The sequence below is a fragment of the Motacilla alba genome, chromosome 6 (genome assembly GCF_015832195.1).
Source record: "Motacilla alba alba isolate MOTALB_02 chromosome 6, Motacilla_alba_V1.0_pri, whole genome shotgun sequence".
NCBI lineage: Eukaryota > Metazoa > Chordata > Aves > Passeriformes > Motacillidae > Motacilla > Motacilla alba.
The window spans coordinates 35,029,640-35,039,659 of record NC_052021.1 but is presented as its reverse complement, the minus strand read 5'-3'; positions in this window follow the sequence as shown (position 1 = coordinate 35,039,659).

The following is a 10,020-nucleotide window of genomic DNA, read 5'->3' as shown; positions in this document are numbered from 1 at the left end:
GTGGGACCAATCAAGGATGCACCTGTTGGTAAACAACCCCCAGAGCACATTGCACAGCCATCAGACAGCTCTGGCTCACATCTCCTTTCTGGGGCTTCTCAGGAGACAAGATCCTAGCGAAGGGATGTTCATGAAATATGACAGTGGCACTGTCTGGAGAAGGGAAACGGGAGGGGAGGGGTTAAACACCAGCCCAGGGGGAGTCAGGGATCCACCACCAGACCCTCCTGAGCCTCACAGCCCCAGCCAAAGGCTGCTCCTGAGGTTCATCCAGGGAAACATGGCCAGAAGGGGTGAGCCGGGGAAACACAGGGCACAAAATCCTGGGAAACACAGGGCACAAAATCCAGGGAAAGATGTGATCCAGGGAAACACAAGGCACAAAATCCTGGGAAACACAGGGCACAAAATCCAGGGAAAGATGTGATCCAGGGAAACACAGGGCACAAAATCCAGGGAAACACAGGGCACAAAATCCAGGGAAACATGTGATCCAGGGAAACACAGGGCACTAAACCTTCCCCCAAGCGCCACAGCCTGCCAGGGCACTGTGATGGAGCTGTGACATCAGCACCTCCCCGTGCTTTAACAGCCAGGGAGGAGCTGGATCTCCATGATTTTATTAATTACCTCTTCACTCTGCCACTTGAGAGATCCTCTACACCTTAATGAATCCCTCACATTGTTTCTCTTCCCTCTCTGGAGGTGCTGGGTTTTCTGGCCCTCCCAGGAATTTCACTGAACAAAGCCCAGCATCCCTGCAGGGCTCCTGCTCTGAGAGAGGGACAACTGGCATTCCCAAGCCACGTTTCTGCACCCATCCCAGCACGAGGAACACCTGGTGGGGAGAGTCCAGAGTCCCCTGCTCTGCTGCCAGGCTGGGAGAGCTGGGGGTGCTCACCTGGAGCCCCTTCCAGGCTAATTCCAGCCATAAACACCCAAACTTCGCTCTGTTCATTTCACCGCTGACCTCTGGTTTCTCCTGAGCAGAGAGAACTCCATCTGCAATTATCCCTGGGAACGAGCCAGGTTGTTCCAGGGCTTTCCTTGGATACCATCAGACTATAAATACAAGCTCTGAAGGGCTCAGGACCTGCCACTTCCACCCTTCAACTACACAGGAGCACCAGGAAACAAACCAAAAACACTCCCAAAAAATCCCGAAAATAATAAAAAAAAATCCCAGGGATGACAATCTCCCCTTCCCAGAGGGCTCCCAAGAGCCTCTCAGCATTCAGAGAGCTGCTGGTATTTCTCCTCTCTCAGGCTGATTTTCCCCCACACAGTTTGCTGCCTGTACCTTGGCAGGAAGGTGCTGCCTCTGAACTGCCCCTGGAGAAACTGGGCTCAGAAACGGCCCTCAGAGGAGTTCCTTGTTATTGACAGGAATTATCATGAAGCATCTCCTGGAAAGGATCAGTTTTATCCTGACAGCCCCTGCGGCTGGTGGCTGCAGTGAAGGATTTCAGCCTGAGCTGCATGCTGTAAAATCCACGGCAGAACGTTGGGTTGGAAGGGACTCCAGCTCCCAGAATTCACATCTCATTTTCCGGGGATATTTGATCCCAGCAAGGGCCAGCTGAACAAGGCAATTTGGTCCACAGCCTGGGGATGCAGCATGGAAAATACAACAGCAGCTGATTTACTCCACAGCCTCAGAAATGTTTTCACTCCGAGCCTGGCAGACAAATGGAGAACTCAGCCCAGGATCTCCAGCAGAGCTGTAGAAACAATTGATTTTTCAGTTCAGTAGCCAAATTGGAAAAGTAAATAGTTTGAAATTACTCAGAATGGGGCTTTTTGTTGGTTTTCTTGTTGAATTGAAACATGGGCTGAGGAGCTGCAGCTTCTCTGGCAGCCTGGGGGAGGGATGTCCCAGCCAGCGCTGGAATGGTCAGGACTGAGCACCTCGAATCCTGCAGAAGAGGGCTCCTGGCACCACCCCAAGGCTGCGCGGGAGGAGGGGGGTGTCCCTGTCCCTCTCCCTGCTCCTGCTCCCACGGGCTCCCTCACCTGAGAAAAGCCAGGGCCAGGCATCCTCCCGCCAGCCCTCCCTCACACCAGGGGAGGGAATTATTCCTGATGGGATCACTGCTGATGGGATCACTGCTGATGGAATTATTGCTGATGGAATCATTGCCGATGGAATCACTGCTGATGGAATCACTGCTGATGGAATCATTCCCACAAGAATTTTGGCCAATGGAATCATTCCCACAGGAATTATTCCTGATGGAATTATTGCCAATGGAATCATTCCCACAGGAATTATTCCCAATGGAATTATTGCCAGTGGAATCATTCCCAATGGAATTATTGCCAATGGAATCATTCCTGATGGAATTATTGCCAATGGAATCATTCCCACAGGGGTTATTCCCGATGGAATCACTCCCACAGGGGTTATTCCCGATGGAATCACTCCCACAGGGGTTATTCCCGATGGAATCACTCCCACAGGGGTTGTTCCCGATGGAATCACTCCCACAGGAGTTGTTCCCGATGGAATCACTGCCACAGGAGTTGATCCCGATGGAATCACTCCCACAGGAGTTGTTCCCGATGGAATCACTGCCACAGGAATTATTGCCAATGGAATCATTCCCGCAGGAGTTGTTCCCGATGGAATCACTCCCACAGGGGTTATTCCCGATGGAATCACTCCCACAGGGGTTATTCCCGATGGAATCACTCCCACAGGAGTTGTTCCTGATGGAATCACTCCTGCAGGAGTTGATCCCGATGGAATCACTCCCACAGGGGTTATTCCTGATGGAATCACTCCCACAGGAGTTGATCCCGATGGAATCACTCCCACAGGGGTTGATCCCGATGGAATCACTCCCGCAGGAGTTGTTCCCGATGGAATCACTCCCACAGGAGTTGATCCCGATGGAATCACTCCCACAGGAGTTGATCCCGATGGAATCACTCCCGCAGGAATTGTTCCTGGTGCCCCACACGGTGCCCGGCGGGAGGTGCCAGCTGCAGAGCAGCACAGGGAGAAGGGCTGGGATCCCCGGGAGCGCAGGGAAAGCTCCAAACCCCGGGACTCCGAGCCTCTCCTTCCCAGATGGAAACAGGAGTTTCCTCCCCGGGGCTGAGCCCAGCGGTGGATCCCTGCAGGAAGGATCAGCGCAGGGAAAGCTCTGCCTGAGTCTGTCTGGAATATTCTCCCAGGCTCCAGCAGCTTCCAGACACAGTTAATGCCCTTCAGCAGCTTCCTTGGAGAATTTTCCCAGCCTTTCAGCTCTTCCAGGAGGCCCTGAGCAGTTAAGGGGGCAGCCTTCCCTCCTGGATTTGGAGATCAGGCACGGCAACAAAACACAAACCAAACCCCGCAAAGCAAAACAACACAGAAAAACACCCCAAAAATCCCACAGAGAAAAACCCCAAAAAATCCCACAGAAAACCACCCCAAAAATCCCACAGAAAAACACCCCAAATAAATCCCATGGAGAAAAACCCATCCAAATAAATCCCCCAGAGGAAAAAAACCCCAAATAAATCCCCCAGAGGAAAAAAACCCCAAATAAATCCCCCAGAGGAAAAAAACCCCAAATAAATCCCCCAGAGGAAAAAAAACCCCAAATAAATCCCCCAGAGAAAAAACCACCCAAATGAATCCCACGGAGAAAAAAAACCCCAAATAAATCCCATGGAGAAAAAGCCATCCAAATAAATCCCACGGGAAAAAAAAACCCAAATAAATCCCACGGAGGAAAAAAACCCAAATAAATCCCACGGGGAAAAACCCCCCAAATGAATCCCATGGAGAAAAACCCACCCAAATGAATCCCATGGAGAAAAAACCATCCAAATAAATCCCACATAGAAAAAAAACCCAAATAAATCCCAGAGAGAAAAAACCACCCAAATGAATCCCACATAGAAAAAAAACCCAAATAAATCCCATGGAGAAAAAACCCCAAATAAATCCCATGGAGAAAACCCCAACAAAGCACAACAAAGATGAAAATCACTCAACATTTCTGATTGCTCCCAGGAAGCCACCAGCCCCATTTCCCAGGTCTTGGATGGAAAACCAAACACATCAGAGCTTCAATTGCTGCTGGAGCTGCTCCACAGGATCCCTGGGGCTGGAGAAACCTGCCAGCCCATGGAGTCCAACCACCCGGTGACAATCCCACCCTGTCCCCAGCCCTGAGTGCCACCTCCAGGGGACACCTGCAGGGCTGGGCACTCCAACCCTCCCTGGGCAGCGCCCAGGCCTGAGCCCCCTTTCCATGGGGGAATTCCTGCTGAGTCAAAGCCTTCCTGCAGCTTTTCCTTATTACTGGCTGTGGCTTCCAGTCTTCCTCAAACCCCCCCAGATTTCAGGTTGTGAGCACACCGTGCTGGACGTGGTGCTGCTGCCCCATCTCAGCACCTTTTGAAGCTACAAAGGCTTTTTTTTTCCCCCAGAATCCTGGAATCCCTGGGGTTGGAAAAGCCCTCCAGGATCAGCGAGTCCACCCTGTGCCCATCCCCACCCTGTCCCCAGCCCTGAGTGCCACCTCCAGGGGACACCTGCAGGGCTGGGCACTCCAACCCTCCCTGGGCAGCCCCAAGGCCTGAGCCCCCTTTCCATGGGGGAATTCCTGCTGGGGAATTCCTGGGAACAGCCTGGGGCCGTTCCCTCTGCTCCTGTCCCTGTTCCTCCCCAGCTCCTGGCAGGAGCTGTGCAGAAGCAGAAGGTCCCCCCTGAGCCTCCTCTGCCCAGGTTTTGGTGGGCTGGTGCAGAAGGGAACCGTGTCTGGATCCCAGTCCCTGGCGCCACCAAATTCCCAGGGACGGCCACAGGGACTGGCACCCACACAGATCCAGGACATTTTGGAAAATGTCCCAAAAAAACCCCAGCAGGAAGGAACTGGGAACAGCTTTTCCCTGCTCGAGCCGACCAGACGCAAGTGAGAGCTCTCAGCCAAAGGCAGTCGCAGTGACTAACCGTAAACTGCAAATTATCACTAAAAATTACTGAAAAATTATCTCTGGTTTGAATCAGAAATGCAAAATCTGTGAGTTCTGCTTTATATTTATTTAGAAAGATAATAATCTCCTGAAGATAATAAGAACTGCTTTGCCAAACACTTGGAGATGCTCTTTCCAGTATTTTCTTAAAACTAATCAAGTTCAAAATCCCAAGTTTCCTTTTATAAACAAGGTCATAAAATGCCTTAAAAATCTCCCAGGAAATTCATGGAAATTTATTCAGTCTGGTAGGAGAGAGTAAATCTCTGTGATGCTTGTGGATCCTTCCCCAATCCATGTACATTTTAATTAAGCCCATTAATTTTACAGGGTTGCTGCTTGTTTGTTGCTGGATTGTTGCTCCGAAGAAAGCAATTCAATTCCAAGAGCTTCAAAGTAAGTTTTTCTACCAACCAGCATTGAAACCAGCGCTGAGAAACACAAAATATTTCCTGCTGCACGGAAAGCTTGGCTTGGTTTTCTCGTTTGTATAACACCACAAAAAAAATTATTCATTTTATTATGGTTGCACTGGGAAAATCCACGTGCTTCCTCAGGCTCGGTGTCATTCCAAAGGATCCTGATCCATCACCTGCTAGCTAAGAGATTATCGGAGGGATTTCCATCTGTCATTGTGCCTTCCAGGCCAAATTTCCTCAATTTCTGATCGTTCCCTGACCTGGTTTGATTATTTGCAGCAACTCTTCCACCTCTGACATTCGATTTTATCTCAATCTTTACCAGCACTCAGAAATTCAAAGCCAATTAAAACATCCTCAGGGAAAAACGGGTTTGAAGTTTGACAAATATTCCATAAAACTGCTCAGGACTGGGACTGAACGATAAGAATCCTAAAAATGAGGAATGGTTTGGGCTGGGAGGGACCTAAATGCCTTCCAGTGCCATGGCAGGGACACTTCCAGTGTCCCAGGCGCTGCAAGCCCTGTCCAGCCCGGCCTTGGGCACTGCCAGGGCTGGGTAGCCACAATTTTCCTTGGATATCATTCTCACCATGGCCACAAAATCCACACAAAACCCATCACACCACAAGTTCAGCCGAGCAGGCTTGAAAATCTCTGTGCTTTCCGTCTGAATTACTGTCAGCACTGGGGGAAAAAAAAAAAGAGCCAAAAAAACAACTTACTTCAGTGTAGGGACTTAAATTGTCAGAAGAATTCCTTGTGTCTCCATAAAGGTAACATAAATCCTGGCAAAATCCATTCTCTACCCAAAACAAGTCATTCTCCAGGTTGTGTTTTCCCAGGCTGCCTCCGGAACCTGTCTGGGAGGAAAATGAAGAACGAGTACATGAAGGAAATCATAATTTACAAGATGTTCTGAAGCCAGGCTGCATTTAAAACAACTGGAATTTGAGATTCGCTTGTCAGGAGGGGAAAAAAAAAAACAAAAAAGGAGCTAACAAGGAAACCGTGTAAATGCAGCGCATTTGTTTTGTTGCTGCTAAAAACACTGGCAGTGTCTGACAAATCCCGATAATGAGCTCCCACCTGCAGGTGCAAGGAAAGGGAGACTTGTTCAGGGCTGCGGGGAGTGGGAGAACAGGGAAGCCATGGAAAAGCACCAACAGGAGCCCTGAGCCTTGCTGAGTGTTGTCCTTGGAATCCAAGCATTAAACTGGCTTTTTGTTGGGGAAAAAACGCATTATCAAGAAGGGGAAAGCCCCGCGGCTCGCGAGGTTGAGGCCCTCTGGCAACAGCTCTGCTCCAAGGGAAGCAGATCCCAGAGTCCCAGGCTGGTTTGGGTGGGAAGGGACATTCAAATCCATGCCATCCCCTCCCTGCCATGGCTCCAAGGGAAGCAGATCCCAGAGTCCCAGGCTGGTTTGGGTGGGAAGGGACATTCAAATCCATGCCATCCACCCCTGCCATGGCAGGGACACCTCCCTGTGTCCCTGTGCTGTCCCAGGTGCTCCCAGCCCTGCCAAACGCCCCTGGGGCAGCCCCAGCTGCTCTGGGCACCTGTGCCAGTGACACAGAGCATGGTCAGAGAGCCAAGGTAGCAAGGCTGGAGGAAAATGTTTTGAAATATCATTTTAAATACAAATAAAACTCCCGCCAGCTAGGAGCAAAGCCAAGCCCCAAAGCCTTGAAGTTCTCCATGGGTGCAGAGGGAGAGCGTCCCATAATAAATCCAGGCTTGATCCACACAGGAGCTGGACTCTGTGATCCACGTGGGTCCCTCCAGCTCAGGGGATTCCAGGAGTTCTGCTGCCTGGCACTGCCACCTTCACCTCCCACCCTGTGCGCACCACTCGTGGCTGCTGCCCCTCCAATCCCACCCCCAAAGTGCATTTTTGTGCCACTCGGGTGTCCAAGGCCCCTTTTTTGAGCTGTCTCCTTTCCTTCACCAGAAAAGAATATCTTCTCTGCATCACAAAACAAACAAGGTCCAACTAAATCTCACGGAATCATGGAAAATCCTGAGCTGGGACCCACAGGGTTCATCCAGTCCAGGACTCCCCAAAATCCCACCCTGTGCCTGACAGCACTGTCCAAACCCAGCAAAGGCTTGTCCATGGTGAGTTAATTTAATATTTGGGAGGCAAAATCTCAGTCCTGCACAATTTTGTCTCCCCCAGTGCCAGTCCAGGCCTCAAAAATCATGTAAAAATCACAACTCCTCCTTCCAGCCTCACTCCAAACCCTCCCCACAATTGCTACTCTCCATTTCCAGCTCTTTGCCCAAGGCTCCTAAAGCATCACGTGGGGATTTGGGAGCCCCATTTGAAACAAATTGTTTTAATTAAACCAGTAATTTCCACCCCCGAGAGATGTAAACTATTAAAGAGCTGCCAGGAGGGAGAGGCACTAATGGAGAGCAGTGAGCAATTACAGCCAAGCTGCTGCTGGTTCGCTGGGAAAAGGGCTGGGAAAGCAGAGCCAGGCATCACTCCTCACTCCCACACCTGCCCAGAGCCCAGCATCCTCCTCCCAGAAAGGCTCAGCACTCCCAAACCTGCCCAGAGCCCAGCATCCTCCTCCCAGGAGGGCTCAGCACTCCCAGAGCCCAGGATCCTCCTCCCAGAAAGGCTCAGCACTCCCAGAGCCCAGCATCCTCCTCCCAGAAAGGCTCAGCACTCCCAAACCTGCCCAGAGCTCAGCATCCTCCTCCCAGAAGGGCTCAGCAGAGCTCAGCATCCTCCTCCCAGAAGGGCTCAGCACTCCCAGAGCCTGCCCAGAGCTCAGCATCCTCCTCCCAGAAGGGCTCAGCAGCTCCCAGAGCCCAGCATCCTCCTCCCAGAAAGGCTCAGCACTCCCAGAGCCCAGCATCCTCCTCCCAGGAGGGCTCAGCACTCCCAAACCTGCCCAGAGCTCAGGATCCTCCTCCTAGAAGGGCTCAGCACTCCCAGAGCCTGCCCAGAGCCCAGGATCCTCCTCCTAGAAGGGCTCAGCACTCCCAGGGCCCAGGATCCTCCTCCCAGAAGGGCTCAGCACTCCCAAACCTGCCCAGAGCTCAGCATCCTCCTCCCAGAAGGGCTCAGCAGCTCCCAGAGCTCAGCATCCTCCTCCCAGAAGGGCTCAGCACTCCCAGAGCTCAGCATTCTCCTCCCAGAAAGGCTCAGCACTCCCAGAGCCTGCCCAGAGCCCAGCATCCTCCTCCCAGAAGGGCTCAGCAGCTCCCAGAGCTCAGCATCCTCCTCCCAGAAGGGCTCAGCACTCCCAGAGCTCAGCATTCTCCTCCCAGAAAGGCTCAGCACTCCCAGAGCCTGCCCAGAGCCCAGCATCCTCCTCCCAGAAGGGCTCAGCAGCTCCCAGAGCTCAGCATCCTCCTCCCAGAAAGGCTCAGCACTCCCAGAGCCCAGGATCCTCTTCCCAGAAGGGCTCAGCACTCCCAGAGCCCAGGATCCTCTTCCCAGAAGGGCTCAGCACTCCCAGAGCCCAGCATCCTCCTCCCAGAAAGGCTCAGCACTCCCAGAGCTCAGGATCCTCCTCCCAGAAGGGCTCAGCAGCTCGTTCCCTCAGGTTTCCCCAGTCCTGGGGAAATCAGGGGGGGATCAGGGATGGGAGCACACAGCCCGGAGCTGCACCAGGGAAATGCAGGCTGGATATTAGGAAGAAGTCTTTCCAGAAAGGTGATGAAGCTCTGGACTGGCTGCCCGGGGAGGTGGTGGGGTCACCATCCCTGGGGGTGTTTAACACAGCCTGGGTGTGGCACTGGGTGCCAGGGCTCAGTTGAGGTGTTGGATGATCCTGGAGGTCTCTCCCAAGCCAGTGATTCTGTGAATTAATCTCCCCTCCGCGGAACAGCTCCTCAAAACAACGGGCACAGAGCCAAGGGGGCAGGAAATGTTTTAACTACTGCAAGTGAAGGCTCTGTGTCAGACAACTCAGCTGTGCTTCTCCCACACAGCCAGGACCTCGGGAAGATGTGTTGGGGATGGGCCAAAGCTCAGGAGAATTCAGAAATGTCAAGTTCACGTGCTCTTTTTCCCATAAAATGGATCTTATCCAACTCCAAATTAAATTCTTGGGGGAAACACCAATGTCAGCCAAAAGAAGAAAAGAAAAAGCTTTTTTTTTTAAATACTTTTTTTCAAGTTGCAAATGGAAGGAAAAGAGGAAGAATATCCAACAACAATCAACAGTAACAATTTCAACAATTAACCCAAGAGCCACCAAAATGAACCTTCCCCATTATCCTCTCCAATCCTGGACTATTCACAAATTCAAACCTCAGAAGTCAAGATCTGCTCCTTGTTACAAAGGTCAGTATTTCTAATCTACACCAGTTTCATGTTGGAGGCTCAATTTACTCCATTTATTCGGCTCAAAGGAATTTCACTGCTGCTCTGACCTCTGGGATGGCTCCTGGTCCAAGGCAGTGTTGGTTTGGTGTGGAGCTCCAGGTACCCATTGCCCCAGGGCCAGCGCCTAACAGGAGAACACCCAGCTGGAAACCACCCAGGGTGGCGTCTAAAAATAAATATATTTGCATTTTCCTGGTCTGATCCGCTGAAGTGCAGAAGCAGAGAATCCTGGGATGGTTTGGGATGGAAGGGACCCCAAATCCCCCCCAGAGCCACCCCTG